Source organism: Ceratotherium simum, chromosome 12, assembly GCF_057802395.1.
Source record: "Ceratotherium simum simum isolate JZ-2026a chromosome 12, ASM5780239v1, whole genome shotgun sequence".
NCBI classification, from domain to species: Eukaryota; Metazoa; Chordata; class Mammalia; order Perissodactyla; family Rhinocerotidae; genus Ceratotherium; species Ceratotherium simum.
In genome coordinates, this window is record NC_141911.1 from 67,032,553 (window position 1) to 67,050,716 (window position 18,164).

Here is an 18,164-nt window from a genome sequence, read left to right on the forward strand (position 1 = left end):
ACACAGTCCCAGCACTTTTAGGGCTCAGAGTTTAACAGAGATGACAGAGCGATGTGTACCTCAACTACAAGACTGAGTGTGATCAGATATAGTTGAATTCCAAGCAAAGAATGGAGAAGGGGAGATTTAGTTAAGTTATTGTTTATTCAGAAGGCCAACTATGAGCTAAACATTGAAGGATGGGTAGGACTCCAACAAGAGGTAAAAATGGGAGAGGCAGGGTGTGGAGAACGAGGGATGTGGTGTGAAGAGATGCATTTCAGACAGAGGGGGTGGTACAGGGACACAGCAAGGGCAAAGGCATAGGAGGGCCTTGCAGATCATGGCTGGAGTAGCAGGTCGTCCCTGTGCCGGCAGCACCACCAGGAGATGATGATTTCAGACAGTCCTGTCTGAAGTGCCCATGGAACCTTGTAGGGAAATGCAGCTCTCTACACGAGGTGGGAAATGTGAATTAAACTCAGGAGAGAGATGAGAACTAGAGATGAATTGGGGATTCATCCACGTGGAGATGATAACTGAAGCCACTACGTGTCATTAAAGGAGGCAAAGGTAGGATATGAAGAAGACATGAACTTCTAGAGAATGCTTCTACCAGGAGCCAAACAGTGGAATAGGGGCCTGCACAAGAAGCAGCTAGAAATGTGAGAACTAGGCAAGTGTGGAGACATGACACGGTGCAGCAAGTTCTACAGGAAGCCCCAGGGTGAAGACTGGGAAGAGGCAACTAGATTGGGTTATTGGGAAGTTCTCATTGATCTCGTAAATAGATGATTCAGAAGGGGACAGATCAGAAGAATTTGATAGATACATGTTAAACAGGAAATGAAAGGAATAAATATAGACTGCTATTTTGAGAAAGAAAAGAAAAAAAGATGAAAGGGAATATGAATAACGAGAAAAATTCCAACAGAGGTAAAAAGGGGTTGGTTCAAGAAAACAGGAGTAGGCTTGAATACAAGGGAGAGCATTGTTTCTCTGAGGCAGAAGGGAAGGAGGAAAGAATGGCTAATGATTTAGAGAAAATCTGAGAGTTCACCATGGATAGCCCAGTATCCTTAGTCAAATAGATAGAAATCTGAGAGGTAGGGCGGCAAGAGTGAGATTGGCTTGAAAAGAGGGATCCTGGATTGAAACAGGTGCTGTGGAGAATTGGAAAGATAATCAGTTAAAGATGAATAAAAGAATTGATGAATTTCTTTGAGACCCCAGCTATGGTTCATCAGTAATGGATCCCATCAGAGTCAGCCGGGGACTGTCTCAGCTCTGGCCTAGAGAGCTAAGTTAACCCAGGTCTGAGAATTGTATACAGCGGAGGTCAAAGGGACAAAACACAAGTCTAAAGTGCTAGTAAAAATATAGATAACCTTTTTAGCCCAGAGGTCTAGACTCAGAGGGAGGCTATAGGGGCTAGAATTGGGCTCATAGCCTGGGCTAACTGGGAATCAGGGATGTCAGAGATGCCAATGAAGATGAATGAGAAGAGGAGGTGGGGGATTACATTCACACAGGTGTTTCTCAGGTTTGGCCTTTGGGGTTTAGAGTGGATCAAGGAGGACAGAGTCTCAGCTGCAGCTGGGGCTGGCCTGATCACCGACATGGCGTCAATCTAGCGGAGGCAGTCAGGGAGGCACGCGGCATTTGACCACTCCAAACTGGCAGAATGTTTCATTGCTGCATATCAACTACCTAAACATTCTTTTGCAATGTTCTTTTCATAAATCTGCAAATGTTACCTTATCCATTTTATTTATTGTTAAGGGAAATAAATAATATAAATGGGTATTAAGAACTTAAGACCAGTTGTTCTGAGTCCTATTTTCAATTTCACTTAATTTCCAATTTTGGGGTTGAGCTCCAACTCATTTATTTGCAGCCCTGTGGTAGACTGCTTTCCATTTTTCTCAGTTGTAACTAATGAACTAATTGTGCTGTTTGTTTAATGTCTGTCTTCCCCACTGTAATATAAACTCCCACAGGGCAGGGAAGGGGTCTGTTTTGTTCTTTTCTACAGTCTGGAATATTCAGTACCTGGAATAATTCCTAGCACATACGAGGTACTCAAAAAATATTTGTTGTTAAATGTTCATAAAAGGAGATATAGGCTGACTGTGGTCAACCCCTCTTAGTTGCTTAATCCTATGCATTGCTTACTGTATATTTGATATAAGTTGGGAATATTTCTTTTTATTTCAGGAATATCTGTAATGTTCAAAGAAGATGCCTTGTATTGTCTCTGTAAACTATTAAATTCTCTGCTTAAGCTCTTGAAGTGACAAGAAACAATATGCTTACTTTTAATTCATACTTTAACCTTTTGCCTTCAAACTGATGTAAAGTTTTCAGAATCTCTTAGCGTCGATCCTCATCAATCTTAACAGAAATTTCCACAAATTTATTACCTTATTCCATTATAGGGATATCATCAGATTTTCTGAAAATTTTGTGACAGTGTTTATATCATAGTCTCTGGCTCAGAAAGTGAGTCAGTTAATTAGGACGTCAGCCCCAACAAATGTTTATGTCATTCACATCATGGTCTGATCTGCCTTTCTGCAATTTAAGGGCCTGTAAATTTATTCTTCCTAGCGCCTCACTGCCGCCCTCTTCTGGTGGCACATAACAGCACAGGCATAAGAGATCACTTTTAACTAGATATATATATTTACTTATTACTGAAAACAAATGTGGCCCTCTACAGGACAAAAAAGACCTAAATAAATTATAAGACTTAGTAATGACCTAAGGAAATGGAAAACTTCTGTGAAACATTAAAATAGTGATGCATATTCATTACCTGACCAATAATCTTTTTTGAACTCTCAGTAAAAATTCACTAATCTTTTTGAATTCTATTATAGAAAAAAAATTTCACTAATCCATTGTCCAAAACCTATGATGTTTCTATATAACAATGATAAAAATTACACTTGTACTATCTGTGGAGAGTTTGCTAACCAAATTAATAGTGTAAATAGCATTGCAGGGCGTATTTAAACTACATGGAAGAAAAAAATCTATTGAACTATGCTGTTCAAGCTGTTCTCTTGACTCCTACCTTATTGTCACCACACAGTTGACGAATTCCGTCAACTTCTCCTCATAAAGAGGGTCTCTGCTCTCTCAGTCTGTCCTCTTGCTGCCTGTCCCAGGTCCTCTCCATCACCAGTTTGGACAATTAGCCTCTAGATGTGTTTTCCTGCCACCTGTCTCTTTCCCCGTTCCCACGCTCTATCCTTCTCGCACTGCCAGATAGCTTCCTAAATGCAGAACTGTGTCACTTCCCTGCTTAAAAACGTCTGCTGGCTTACTGTTGCCTATAGGATGAAGTCCGAGCATCTGAACTTGGCATGGAGAGTCCATCCGCTGTGCTCAGCACTACCTGCCACCGTGCACTTGCCCTAGGACCCCGGAATAGTGTCCCCAGCACTCTGGCACAAAGCTCTGTCACAACATCAGCTACTTGACTGTCTCCTGAGAGACCGGGATCCCTGAGGGTGGTCAATCTCTCTCTCATTCTCTTTTAAAACTCTGGCACACGGCTGGAGCCATCTGTGTGACCAGCCCACAGGAGAAGCTCAGTGCAGGATTGTGAATGGGTAAATGAATGAATGAATGCTGCTCTCTGCATTTTTACCTAATGAAATCCTCAGTTTTCAAGTCATAGATTATAATGCCACTTCTTTAAAGCCTCTTTTGACTCTCATCTGGCAGAACTCATTGCTTTCACAGATTTTTGCTCACGTTACAGTCAGCTGTATGTACCCCTGTCTCCTGTGCTAGGTCATGAGAGCCAAAGGCAACTGGGAGGGTGAAAAGGGCATGACTTTGGAGGCAGATAGCCCTGAGCTTGTGTCCTAGCCCTGCCACTCACTCTCTGTGTCAGCTGACAGGTGGCTCAGCCTTTCTGAAGTGAATGTTAATTTCCTCATCTCTAGATGGGGCTAACACCACATCCCCACAGGAGTGATGCAAAGATTAAAAACGAAAGTGAAAGCTCATGACATATACAGACTTACATTACATTTTAGTATTTATTCCTTTCCCTGAGGGTGAAGTCTGTATCTAATTTATATCTAGGTTCCCAGGGCTTCAAAAACTACAGACTCAGTAATGTTTGCTGAGTAAATAAATGAATTCTAGAGTTGTAGTAGGTCAAAAGTAATATAAGTATATATTTTAACAGTCTTTTAAACTAACGGAATTGGTTGTCATTCCTTCCTACTCACTTGGTATGAATATTGCATCCTAACACTCTGGCATGTTTTAATCAAATTTTTCTCATGTTTATGACTATAGTGTCTAAGGTATACACAGGTCACATAGTTTGAAGCATAAATATTTTCTAATCTTTCGCTTATACTTCCATTTGTACATTTTCCTTTATGTAGTCATTGTAAGTATGTTTATGAAGTGTTTGAATAAAAAGAAGTAATGTTTATTTTTTAATGGGATAAATGTATTATAATGTTAAGTAAGAAAAAGCAGAATATAAAATTGTTCATATGGTGTGATAGCAACTATGTAAAAAAAAGTCATTGAAGACTAATGACTTCTTTACATAAATAGAAAAAATCCACCCTAAAATTCATATTAAATCTCAACAGACTCTAAATAGCCAAAACAATCCTGAAAAAGAGAAACTAATTTGGAGGTCTTGCACTTGCTTATTTCAAAACCTACTACAAAGCTACAATAATCAGAACAGTGTGGAACTGGCATAAAGACAGACACACATTCTATTCAATGGAATAGGATAGAGAGCCCAGAGATAAACCCTCACATATAGGGTCAAATGATTATCAACAAGAGTGCCAAAAACATTCAATGCGGAAAGGACAGTCTTTTCAGTAAACGACGTTGGGAAAACTGGAGATCTGCGTGCAAAAGGATGAAGTTGGACGCTTACCTTATACCATAAACAAAAATTAACTAAAAAAAACATAAGAGCTAAAACTATAAAACTCTTAGAAGAAAACATAAGGGGAAATCTTCATGACATTGGATTTTGCAATGATTTCTTGGATATGACACCAAAAGCACAAGCAACAAGAGAACAAATTGATAAACTGGACTACATAAAAATTAAAAACTTCTGTACATGAAAGGACACAATAAACAGAGTGAAAAGGAAACCTATGGAATGAGAAAAATATTTGCAAATCATATACCTGATAAGGAGTTAATATCCGGAATATATAAAGAATTCCTACCACTCAACATCAAAAATACAAACAACCTGATTAAAAAAATAATCAAAGGACTTGAATAGACATTTCTCCAAAGAAGATATACAAATGGCCAATAAACACATGCAAAGATGCTCACTAATCTTTATCACTAATCATTAAGGGAATGCAAATAAAAATCACAATAAGATACTATGTCACACTCATTAGGATGGCTACTATGAAAAAAAAAAGAACAGAAAATAAAAATTGGTGACCAGGATGTGGAAAAATTGGAACCCTAGCACACTGTGGGTGGGAATATAGAATGGGGCAGCTGCATTGGTGGTTCCTCAAAAAATTAAAAATAGAATTACCATATGATCCAGCAATTCCACTTCTAGGTACATACTCAAAATAATTGAAAGCAGGGACTTGAAGAGATATTTGTACACCATGTTCATAATAGCGTTATTTACAACAGCCAAAAGGTGGAAGCAACCTATGTGTCCATCAACAGATGAACGGATAAACAAAATGTGGCATATACATACCGTATAATAATGGAATACTATTCAGCTTTAAAAAGAAAATTTTGACAAATACTATACATGGATGAACTTTGAGGACATTATACTAAGTGAAATAAGCCAGTCACAAACGGACAAATATTGCATGATTCTACGTATATGAGGTATCTAGAATAGTCAAATTCATAGAGACAGAAAATAGAATGGTGGTTGCAAAGGCGGGGGGAGGAGAGAATGGAGAGTTATTGTCTAATGGTACAGAGTTTCAGTTTTGCAAGATGAAAAGAATTCTGTGGATGGATGGGAGTGACGGCAGCACAGTGATGTGAACGTAAATTAACACCACTAATGCACACACTTAAAAATGGTTGTGATGTTCAATTTTATGTGTATTTTACCACAATTTAAAAAAATAATTGAAAAATAATCAGAAGGAAATACACCAAAATTTGAGTCTTTGCCTCTAAGTAATATTTGTTGATTATTTCCCCCTTCTTTTCATATTTTCTACAATGACCATGTATAGCTATTTAATTAGGAAAAAAGAGTTCAATTCAAAAGTCGCATCATGAAAACTTACCCAAAAATCTGTGTTCACTGGATTTCAATCCATTTCTGATTTAGAAGAACTTTCTAGTTAAGGGGAAAAAAAAAACCCATTAAACACAGAGGACTTGGTTATAATAAGATAATGGACAGAATAAGGAATGATCTCTACTCTTTATGTCCTGCATTATGTCATGGGCATTGTTGCATGCTTGTTGTTTGAAACATCTGGATACGAGAACAGAGAAAATTCACGTTCCTGAACCCACATGAGAGCAGAGAAGTTACAGTTGCTCATCACTGTCAATCACCCTAGATACACAAGGGGGAGGAATGTCACATTGGGGAAGACCAGATCCTCTCCAAAGTGCTTGACAGGGCAAAAATCTCTTTTGGTCTCTTCCCTCCATCCCCTTAAATAGAGGAGGGCTTTCAAATCTCTCCTTAGACTGTTGAAACAGCTCAACCATAGAGCAGAGAAACTTCGCCAGCGGAGGTCTAAACTAGCAAGGGTGGTCTATCTGATCATGTTATGCAGAAAGCAAAGAGACTTGGCTGAAAAAACCTTCTGGATGATATCTTGTCTCTTGAAGTTCTGAAATTTTCCCTTACTAACTTAAAAAATGTCTGTCTATAACTTTGGGGGCTTGCCGAAGAGAGGGAATTCCCTCTGGTTATTTATACAAAAATTCCGCTAAAAGAGCTTGCAAAAATGATCACTACTTTTTCATATGTTAAAAATGGCAATACATTACATTTCATAGTGCTTTACATTGTTCAACCAGCCTAAAAAATCTCTCAAGGGGCAGCCTACGCTCCCACAGCCCCTGAACGCCCGGCTCCGGATAAGCAGCCTCCGGTCCTTCTCGGCCACTCTTGAAACTTGCTTTTTTGCCTTCCTTGTTTAATCTGCACACCCCTCCCCATCCTTGAATCTCATGTTCTCATCTGCTGCCCCTCATTGTTGCTGTCAAGGCCAGTACCCAGGGCATTTAGCTCCTGGACCGTTATTACTCTCTCCAAACCACTCCTACTCTTGGAGATTCAGTACTTACGTAGTGATCAGGGACTCTCGGCTCCTTGAAATCCTTTCTTTCAAAGATCTTCTCCTTCACTTAACCTCAAGCATTCACTCCTAAGGTCATGCAGCCTGGACTTTGTTATTACCAAAACCTGCAACTCTTCTATCCTCTCAAATTCGTGTACCTCACTCTCTGTCCACTACCATCCATTGTGTCCCCTTTTAGTCTCCTAAACCTAACAATCCTAAAACCCTACTGGGACTTCTAATCCGTGGATCCTCCCACCTTTCCATGGATCCTCAGCCCCTTCAGGTCCTCTCTCCTCTCCTTACCCAGTTTAATTTCCATGGTCAATTTATACTTGCATACAATTTACACCTGCATACACCTTTGACCCCTTTGTTTGTAATATTTGTATGTCAAAATCACAACTCTAGTTCAATTCAACTTTCACACAGCTGAACAATGCTGGGAAAAAACACATAAGCATGCCACCTGGGCTCACTCTAAACTTTGGACGCTGAACATCAACAGTTTGTCATGATTAACGCTGCCAGGCAATCACACTGCGCTTCTCGGGTCCACTCACATTCCGCTCTCTTAGGGGCCTATTTCACACTTTCTCTCCCGTCCTCCTCCAGCCACATTCTCAGCAATCAGAAGAGGACTTCCACAGACTCCCACCCACCTGTACCAATCTAACAGCAGCTGCACCCCATATTCTGCTTTCCCATCTGCTATTAGAGATGAATTGCTCATTCTCTTATCTAAAACCAATCATTCCATTCATGCAATAATTCCACCGCTCTCCCTACTCAAGCACATTAATGCAGATTTCTCTCTCCTCTCTCACATTATCATTTTTGTTCTCCATTGGTTCATTCCTATCAGGTTTACAAACATGCCATTATTTCTTCCATCTCAGAAGAAAAGTCTTGACCACTTTCATCAGTAGCTGTTGCCCTTTGCAGCAAAACTCCTTGAAAGAATTATTCCTACTTGAGCTTTCAACCTGTCTCTTCCCATTCCCTCTTAAATGCATTCCAATCAGACTTTTGCTCCATCACTTCACTGAAAAACTGATAAACTCCATTGTTGGAGTTTCCTTGTCAAGGTCACTGATAAACTCCACCGCTAAATGAAATGGTCAATTCTCATTCCTCATCTTAGTTGACCTCCCAACAGAATGTGACACAGACCCTCCCTCCTCTATTGCCTTCCAGGACACCACACTCTCTTGGTTTTCCTCCTACCTCACTGCTCATTCCTCCTCAGCCTTTTTGGCCGGTTCCTCCTCCTCTCCTAGACCCCTTAATGTTGGCATATGCAAAGGCTCAGTCTCCAGACCTCTTCCTTTCTCCATCTAAATCCACCCCTTGGTGGTTTCATTCAGTTGAGGGCTTTAAATATCGTGTATTGTTGACAATCATTAAATTTCTGTCTCCCGTCCAAACCTCTCTCTTGAACTTTCAGATGCATATTTCCAACTGTTTATTTGATATCTGCACTTGGATATCCAATAAGCATCACATTCTAAACGTGTCCACGTTGGACTCCTGATCTGCCTCAGGAAATGACTCCAGCTTTCCAGGAGAGTGCGTTGAAAGGGCAGCTATTGAGAGGCTGTGCCTCCTGAAGAGGTTGAGTGGGACAGAAAAGGTGACCTGTGGGGATACATCTTTTGGAAAAAATTTAGCCAGGGGGGCTCTTTGGCTCCCCCGTGCCCACTCAGCCTTTCACTTTCTGCACGTGCAGCTGCAGTCTAAAACGCTCTCCCTCTGACAACCGTGACTTGGGGGAATAACTGTGTTGAGACACTGCGGGGCTTCTGAAATCTATCTGTTGTGTAATGTGACGCTTTTCTTTTCCTTCACTATGACTTCCTTTTTCATACGTGGTGGCTACTGGCTGGCAAGTGAGCGGTATTACCAGCCTACTGGGTGCTTCCCAGTAGGCTCAATCAACAAGTATTTAAATCATAAAAGTCTTGAAGATTGTGGCATAGATATCTCTGATATATTTTTTAAGAATCTAGAGTTTTGAAACATTTTACTATTATGAAAGCAAAACAGTGTTATTGGAGAAAATTTGGAGAAAAAATATGATAAAAAAGAAAATAAGAATTACCCATAGTCCCACTAAGAAATAAGCACTATAAATATTTTGATATCATTGGTTCTCACATAGTTATATTTATAATGAAGTTTTAAAAAGTGTAAGTTTTCAAAATTTAACTAACTAATCTTTGACTATAATTGAGCACTCTGATTTTTGCCCCTCAGTTGAGATGCCTAGTGTATTCAGAAGTGATTTAGCTAGACATTGTGACATTGTACATATGTTGGTGGCACTTCCTTTCACTCATGTCCTATGGTTAACTTAGGGGTGGTTTCTGCATGTGTTATCTTCTGGTTTTCTTCCAGCCTTGCTTTAGAACTAGATATCCTCACCACTCTGCCTGCCCCCCACATCCCACCTAAATGAATTATCCCGATAGCCAACCCTCATCAGCAGGTGTTAACCTTTATTAAACCTTTACTAGGAAAAGATCTCTCATATCGTGTACAGGGCAGGCCTGGTGCAGTTAACAGCAGGATGGGGGAGCCTGGAGCGGGGCCATCTGTTCAAGTCAGGAAGGCACTTTGAGGGCAGACACAGCTGCAGGTACTGGGGAAAGTCTGCTCTGGCAGGTATGTCATCTCAGTCAAAGCAGATGTGAACAGACAGTTGGCATGGTTCTAGTAAATGGTTGGAATTAGAGATGGAAGAAGTGTACAGCATTAGGTAGAATAATGGAGTCATGCTCGTAGCTTAGCATAGCAAAGAGGTGGAAATCATAATTATTACCATTTATTGAGCAAATACTACTAATAATAGTACCTGACTCACAAAACTATAGTGAGTATTGAAAAAAAACAATGAATATAAACCTTGTGGCAAAAAAACTGCCGTACAGAACATGCACAATAAATACATATTAATGAATAATGGATAACTATAATGTTATTGTTAACTATCATTATTTAGCATTGGCGAACAGATTGAGAGTGTAATTTAGGGTGAGGAGGAGAGTCCTGCTTCCTTGGCTTCTTAGATCTTTAAATACTGCCTGTTCGTGAATTCTCTCACTCTGTGATCTAGTCACTTCATGTTGGATCCCAACCGCACAATAAGCCTCTTGCTCCCAAGCCAAGGCTCTTTCCATTCATCACACACTAGGAAATCTGGGTTCTAATTCTGACTCTGTCACAAACCAGCTGTGTGAATTCAGGCAAGTCACCTCTCCCTGCTAGACCTCAATTTCCTCATCTCTAAAATTAGGGGGTTTTGCTAAGGTCTCTAAAGTCCCTTCCAACTCTACGGTTCTCTAATGCTATGTCCACCCTTTCAAAATTCAGCAGCAAGTAACTAAAGACCAGTGTCAACCTGGTTTGCTAGCATAAGATCTATAGAATCCACAGGACTTAATAACAGCTAACATTTGTTATTACCAAGTACTGCCATAAGAGCCTTAATGTATTAACTCATTTGATTCTCATAAAAACTGTAAGGGATGATTAACATGATTATCCTCATGTTAGGAATGAGGAAATCGAGGCCCACAGTGATTAGGTCCATTGGTCATGGTGGCACAACAAAGAAGGAACAAAGCTGATTTTAACAGGGGCAGTCAATTTATTAGATCAAAAGCATCCTATACTGTAGGATCGCACTCACACTTGATAAAGGTAGCCTAGAACAGATGTTATTTTGAATAGATAGTAAAATTTTTTAAAAAAATAACCTAATAGCACAAAAGCAAAACTTGGCTATGTTGTGGATAAGCTGCTTTAAAATGTGAGCCTTCTGATACAGAATATATGGCATTCCTTTTGGGAAGCTTTAAATATATTTAAATGGAGCAAAAATTCAGGATATGTTGTTTTATAAACAATACCAAATCAGAAGAGGCATTTGGCGGGGTCCAAAATCTCTCAAATGTCACAACCTTCTACTATCTCTAGCTGAGGAGGTATCATCACATATGTGTGAAAAAATGGACGTAATTCTTCAAGTGTTGAGTTGATGAACGTATTTTTCAATTTAATCCTCAGGAAAAATTATTTCCTTTGTGAGCTAGAGAGCTTTAAGTAGTGGTAAGTCTCATAAAAGAAAAGAAAAAGGGCAGAACAGTAGAGATCCATGAAATTGTGTTGAGTTAGCAAATCCACATGGGGCACCTACAAGGTGTCGTGTGTTGGGCTAGGTACTGGGAATTCAGATATAAAAGATCAGTCTTAGTTCTCAGAAAAGGTTAACTGTGGACAGAGACAAAGAAGAAATAATCACAATCACTACAATAAGTTCTGAGGTAGAGGAATGCTCTGGGCCTTAAGAAACGTCCAATCCAACAGGATAAAGCGGCCACCCACTCTGGTAAAGAGCAGTGATGTCAGTCAAGTCTTCCCAGAGGAAGTGATGCTTGAGCTGGATCTTAAAGAAGAGAAGGCCATAGAAGAAAAAAAGATCTTCCAGGCAGGGGAAGCAGGAGTGGTGACAGAGAGTATGGCATGTTCCGGAAAGAATGAGTAGCAGGGTGTTACTGGAGTTTAGATTCATCTAGGGTATTGGAGAGAGAAAAGACGGGGCTGGAGAAGTATGCAGACGGCAGGTCATGAAGGCTATTAAAATACGTGCTAAGGAAACGAGAAGCCTCTGAACAACATGATCTGATATAAACTGTTCAAACACCACCCTGCAGGCAGACTAGAGATCGAGGAGATCAGGGAACAACACAAGATGTTGAGGGCTGGAACCAAGAATAGACAAATATGAGTAGTTTCCAAAGATATTTAGGGAATGGAATCAATGTGACTTCAAAATTGATTAGATAGTGCTGGTAAAGAAATAAGGGGTCTAGGGTGCCCCCCCAAGTGTTTAGCTTGGGCAACTGGATGGATTTCAGTGCCGTATATCAATATGAAAAATACAAATGGAGGTGGCCAGTGATGAGTCCAATGTCGAAAATGTTGGGTGTGAGATGCCTGTGGGATGCAGAACAGAGATATTTAGTTGTAGATAGACGTTTGCATTTGGGTGTAAGAGTCTAGAACTCAGGGAGAGGAACAACGGGGACTTCGGTGTATTGGTGCAAATTGGCGCACAGGCATTCTCCCAAGGCGAACACACAGCAAGAGAGAAAGGAGGCAGAGAGCAGAACGCAGTGTATGAGGCGGGCAGAGAAAGAGAGTACAAAAGGGAAGCACAGCCAGACACGTAGGAGAAGGGTTAGAAACGGGTGGTGATGTGGAAACCCAAGGAGAGAATTTGGGGAAGAGGAGTCAACAGTGTCAAAAGTACAGAGAGAGAGAGAAAGATGAAGTCTAAAACGTGGCCTTTGGATTTGGATGAGGTGAGGGAGGGTCACTTTGCTGAGTGGAAATATATTCAAAGAACGAGCCCCAAGAGGGCCCCGAGGGAGCTGGAAAGACGAGGCGCTTTGCCCCATCTGCATAAAGAGGCTGGAGGCCTCTAGGCCCAGCATGAACGGGGTAAGGGTGTTCCTGACTGCTTCCCAGCTGCCGGGCAAAGCTGTGCCTTTAGAAACCTCCACCTGGTTCCTAGGGTCCACCCACCAGTCTCTCTTGCCCACTGGGGAAGGGGGCAGGTGCAGAGTGGCGGGGAATCTGAGCTCAAAGGGTCTCAAATGTTTCTTTTTTTTATGTACGTAATGTATGTTTATTTATTTATTTATTTTGGTGAGGAAGATCAGCCCTGAGCTAACATCCAATGTCAATTCTCCTCTTTTTTTTTTTCTTTTTGCTGAGGAAGGTTGGCCCTGAGCTAACATCCATGCCCATCTTCCTCCGCTTTATATGGGACGCCGCCACAGCATGGCTTTGACAAGCGTTGCGTCGGTGCGCACTGGGGTCCTAACCTGTGACCCTCGAACCACGGAAGCAGGGCTCGTGCACTTAACTGCTTGCGCCACAGGGCCGGCCCCTTCAAATGTTTCTTATGATACAACTTGCAGCTTTTGGAAGTGCGCATCATACGTGCCATTCGCCTACATTTATCATCCCTCACAGGAACCTGGGGATGATTTAGGGAAGCAAATTTCTGGGTAGGGATATGGTTATCTTGGAAAATGATGACCTGCAGCTTCCAACATTTAATTAGAGGTTGAGTTATTTTGAAGAAGTGGCCAAATAAAGGGACACATGATGAGGCTCTAAACATTTTCTTTTTATATAGAAAAAAAGACAATTATGAGTGGACAAGGCTTTTGTTGGCAGTTTTACAGATTTTTGGGTGCTTGTTATGCACTAACGGAGAATGCGCCACAGTAACTAGACGTGCTGGGGTTGAGATTCTAAGCAGTGCTTCCTGGGCAAGCCAATGACACTGTACACTGTGAGGTGCAATATGAGTACATATAAAGGTATGACAAAAATGCCTATGAGTACAACACGTGCAGACACAAATTCACGAACCTAGGTTACGGGAATCCATGAGAACGAGTATCTAGTTCAGAAGGTACTAGCTCCCGTATCAGGGAAAGTTCTCATTCTTCCTTCCCTCCATTTTTCTCTTCTTCAAAACAAAAGGATAGCCGACTGGGCTAAAAGCTGTGGTTGACGCTGAAGCAATCACACAAGAAAAATCAACTAAGAGTAGGTGTTCAATTGGTATTTCCTCCTACATTCTCTGACTCTGCTACTCCTATTTGTTCTAGTGGGGAGACTCATTCCCCTCTTCTTTCAAATAGCAAGTTATCTGTATGTCCAATAAAGAGAAGTTAACGACATCTTCCAAAGACTGCACAATTTTATTTACTATATGGCAGCATAGTTTTATTTAATGCATTCTATTAGTTTCCTCAAAAAAATAAGTATACTATACAGTAATATAGAAAGCCAATATAAAAATTTCATATTATATATATAGAAATAGAGAAAAGGAAGGGGAAGAAACGATCTACCACTACAAGACAACAACCACTTTTAGGACGTTCCTGAATTTATATCTATGCCATTTCAGGTATGCATTAAGTAGTCGTCAGCAGAAGAGTTAATCCACCCTGAACCTGTTTTGCACTCAGCATTTTCTGCACTGGGACTATTCTTTGCCTGTCATGTCTTATGGGGAATACTACAATTTGCTTAATCTTTCCACTTTGTTAGAATGCTCGCAATTCTTTGTTATTATAAATACCTTTATGATGAACATCTCTGTGAATTTTCTCCATCTTTAGAATTATTTCTTCCCTAGAATGGATTCCCAAAACAAAATTACAAATATGACTTTTTTTTTTTTTTTTCTGGTGAGCAAGATTAGCCTCGAGCTAACATCTGTTGCCAAGCCTCCTCTTTTTGCTGAGGAAGATTGGCCTTGGGCTAACGTCCACGCCCATCTTCCTCTACTTTATATGTGGGACACCTGCCACAGCATGGCTTGATAAGTGGTGCATAGGTCCGCACCTGAGATACAAACCTTCAAACCCTGGGCCGCCAATGCAGAGCGTGTGAACTTAACCACTATGCCACGGGGCCAACCCCCTAATATGACCATTTTTTAATGGCCATTGGCATATATCATGATACATTAGTGGCCCTTGACCTAGATGATGTTTAAGGCCCCACTCCCATCCTTTCCACCCCTACCCTCACACCCCAGTCCAGAGAGATACCTGTGTCAGTGAAACAGGCAGAATGGAGCTGTAATGCCTACTCTGGGGTAACTCGCCCTCTCTGTGACTCTTATTTCAAAAAACATTGGCTACCTTCCGCATCCCCCCACTTATATGACATTTCATGAGGAAATGCGAAGCACTACAGCTCTGATAAAAGTGTGATAAAGCATTTCTTTATCTATCAAATATTTTGTACATCTATAATTAAGAAATTCAACAGATTATATTATCTGTTGAGCTCTGTAACCAAGGACCAGTGAAGCTCAAAGACACTGGTTCGGAAAATATTCACTTCTCGAACATAGTAGTGCAGTATTTCCAAAGCTTTAGCCGTTCACATGCTACTTTTACAATTTTTTACCAAATCTGCATATTACCTGTAATATTATTTATTTAGTCATTTCCTTAAAATCAATAGTAAATTGGTTCACTTTCTTTTTACTCAGCATCTCCCTGAGCAATAATATCCATGAAATGATAGGTTTTATAAGCTTATTATATTTTTATTTCACATTAAACTAAGCCAATAAGTCAAGTTTTCAAAGTTTGGATACGTGCCACCTAAAATCAGTTGCCGGTATGCCATACTTTGGGAAAATTGTATTAATATGTAACTAATATTTAAGCCATAATTGTCTCTTTTTGTTCTTCAGACACAGAAGAATGATAACTCAAGATAATATTCTTACTTTTAAATTTGTCTATCCCACAGAACTCCATAAACAAAGCAACTCACAACATCCTGCACAAATAGATGTCACTGTTGATAACAAGAAACAAGTCCCCACGTAGGGAGGGAGCAAACGCAGTAACAAAAGTACGGAATGAGTTTACACCAACAGTTGGAATGCACTTTCTTGTAAAAGTTCTTCAACCCATAGATACTTAAAATTTCAGGAAAGAAAAGCATTTACAATGAACATTTTATGCTGAAAAGTCATCATTCTCCAAAATAAGGTAAAGGAAAGTAAAGGAGTACATGTGCTGTGTTTGGATAAAGTGGTTGGTGAAATTCTTTTGGAATGGAAGGAGCCATGGGATCTCAGAAATATTTTGAAATGTACACACTTATCCTTAAGAAAAAATTCCAGGTTTTAAACCCAAACTTAGATCACATAGCATGTAAAGGAAGATTGTTACAGCTTAACACTTCAGGCATACCCATTACACAGTATTATTTTACATGAGATTTCCATCATGACTTACATGTGGCTTTTTTATTTTAAAATATATATATATTTTTTAAATTTAAAGTAATTATTGGCTCTCTACTCATGCAAGTAGAGGATACTATAAATTTCCAGAGTCTCATTGGGGGAAGAACTTGGAGGATTCGTCTTAGACTCAAAAGATATTTGAAGGGGAGAGTAAATTATTGCGAGAATAATTTTTAGTATTTTGTTTCTCTTGAAGCTGCAGATTGACAGGGTTTGGAAGGAGGAAGTGGGAAGAGAGAGGTAGATTATTTTGGTCAGTGGATATAAAGACTTGGCGCTTGTTTAGGTCTGGAATGTCTCTCAAGTGGTAAATTAACCTACACCCACCTGTACCCAAAATCCTACACCCCATACAGACATGTAATTTGCTGACATACCACCTAGACTTAGGGGCACAGAGCTTCCATACAGTTACTAATGCTCTGTATAGTTCAATAATTTCTGAGGCCAAAGAGGAAAGAGGAGAAACTAAAGAGTAAGGAGATTATGCTGCAGCAACATGTATAGGCTTGTACAGCAACAGTGATTACGTGTAAGGAATTAAACATGTTCTTAACAATGAGGTATCAGCCAACCAAAGGTGGACATGGTTTCTCATAAGAGTGCTAGCTGCACTAAGTAAAAAGAAAAGAAATGACAGGGGAGATAGAAGCAAATACTCCAAACAGAGGTGCCATTCTGCTGTGACATATAAAGTCCTCTCCCTTCTGATCCTGCCTCTCTGCACCCTCACCCACCTGCAAATCCCAAACAATTCTAAAGGTTTTAATTTGTGGCTTTCCAAAGTAATGTAGAACCCTAAATTCAAATGCTAAAATTTGTTAATGAAAAGACTCTTTGGAACAGAAACACGAAAGAATTTAATTTTTCTAGATTGCTTTCTCCCTACATAATGCTTCTCCACACCCAGAATTTCTGTCAGTTCTTCCTATATGAGAAGAGTAATTCTCGAGCCTTATCTGTCTGTTTCCTGGCAAAATTAATGAGGCCATCATAAAAGAGATAGTTTCTGTTATCACTTGCTATGTACTCCAGGCAAAAGTTGTAGAGTTAATTTTTCAAATAAGAAATCCCAACTTCTTTAATGCTTTAATCAAACATCTCGATTCAGTGACATATAAAGCCAAATGTTCACTAGTAGGTCTAGCAAGTCCCTCGAGGTAAGGACTTTGTTATTAAAACCTTCTAAAAACTGGTTCCTTTTCTTCTGTTTGTAATAACCTAAATCTAATGTTGTAGGCAGTCCCCCGCCCCCGCCCGCCCCCTTTCTGTGGAGTTTCTAGAAGTGAAAACATTCTGAAAGCTTTAAAGTTATTTAAATACAGACAAGACCGGGAGGTGGAAACAGGGTCACAATTTAAGAAAATCTCTCCTTACACATCATGCAATCTTTTGTACCCATATCTACTGCGTTTTGTCATTTAAAGGCTGATACTCACCTTTGTCTCGAAGAGGAGGAAAAACACTTTAAGACCGTCAAATCTAACTCTGAAAAAAGTTAATTCTGGCACAACCTCCCAGCTGTTTCTTATAAACAGCCTCGGTTTCAGGAAGCAGGAATTGGAAAGAAAAGGAAGCCTGTCACTATCTCAGAATCTGATTGTGTAACTCAACTCTGGGACTTTCAGTAGTTTGCACATAAGACACACCCCTTTAGGGAACTGCTTTGGTGAAAGGTATTCTGGGAATTGTATTACCACAGACAATTTCCTTCTTTTAAAGACTGTGCAAGAAAACCTTATTTGGACTAAGAATGGAAAGTCAGTCCCGAGAGGCAGAGAAAGAGAATGTCAGTAAGAAACAATAAACATGACATTGTTTTGATCTATTATTAAAAGACAAACTCACGTTAAGGCTCCATTCAGCACTCCATCTATTTTAGAATTAGAGTGGAGAAGTGAACGTGTTGTCACAAGGACACATATATTAACAGGCTTATTTGAATTGAAAAATGAAGTTAGATTTTTTCTCATAGAAAACCTCATTAGGCTGATTGGTTTGACAGTGAG

The 18,164-nt window shown here is 40.0% G+C and overlaps 1 protein-coding gene across 2 annotated transcripts in view; it reads right to left on the reverse strand.

Moving 5' to 3' along the window:
• Positions 1-17,742, reverse strand: part of ALPK1 (alpha kinase 1) — a 119,119-nt gene extending 101,377 nt beyond the window's left edge. Inside the window, exons 1-2 of one of the 2 annotated variants that reach the window (XM_087437730.1) lie at positions 17,595-17,742; positions 6,279-6,331 (exon numbers count right to left, since the gene is read on the reverse strand). The gene's annotated coding sequence lies outside the window, so the exon portion shown is untranslated. The remainder of the gene's footprint in view (positions 1-6,278; positions 6,332-17,594) is intronic. The other variant, XM_087437731.1, reaches the window with a different exon arrangement.
• Between the last annotated feature and the right edge of the window lie 422 nt (positions 17,743-18,164).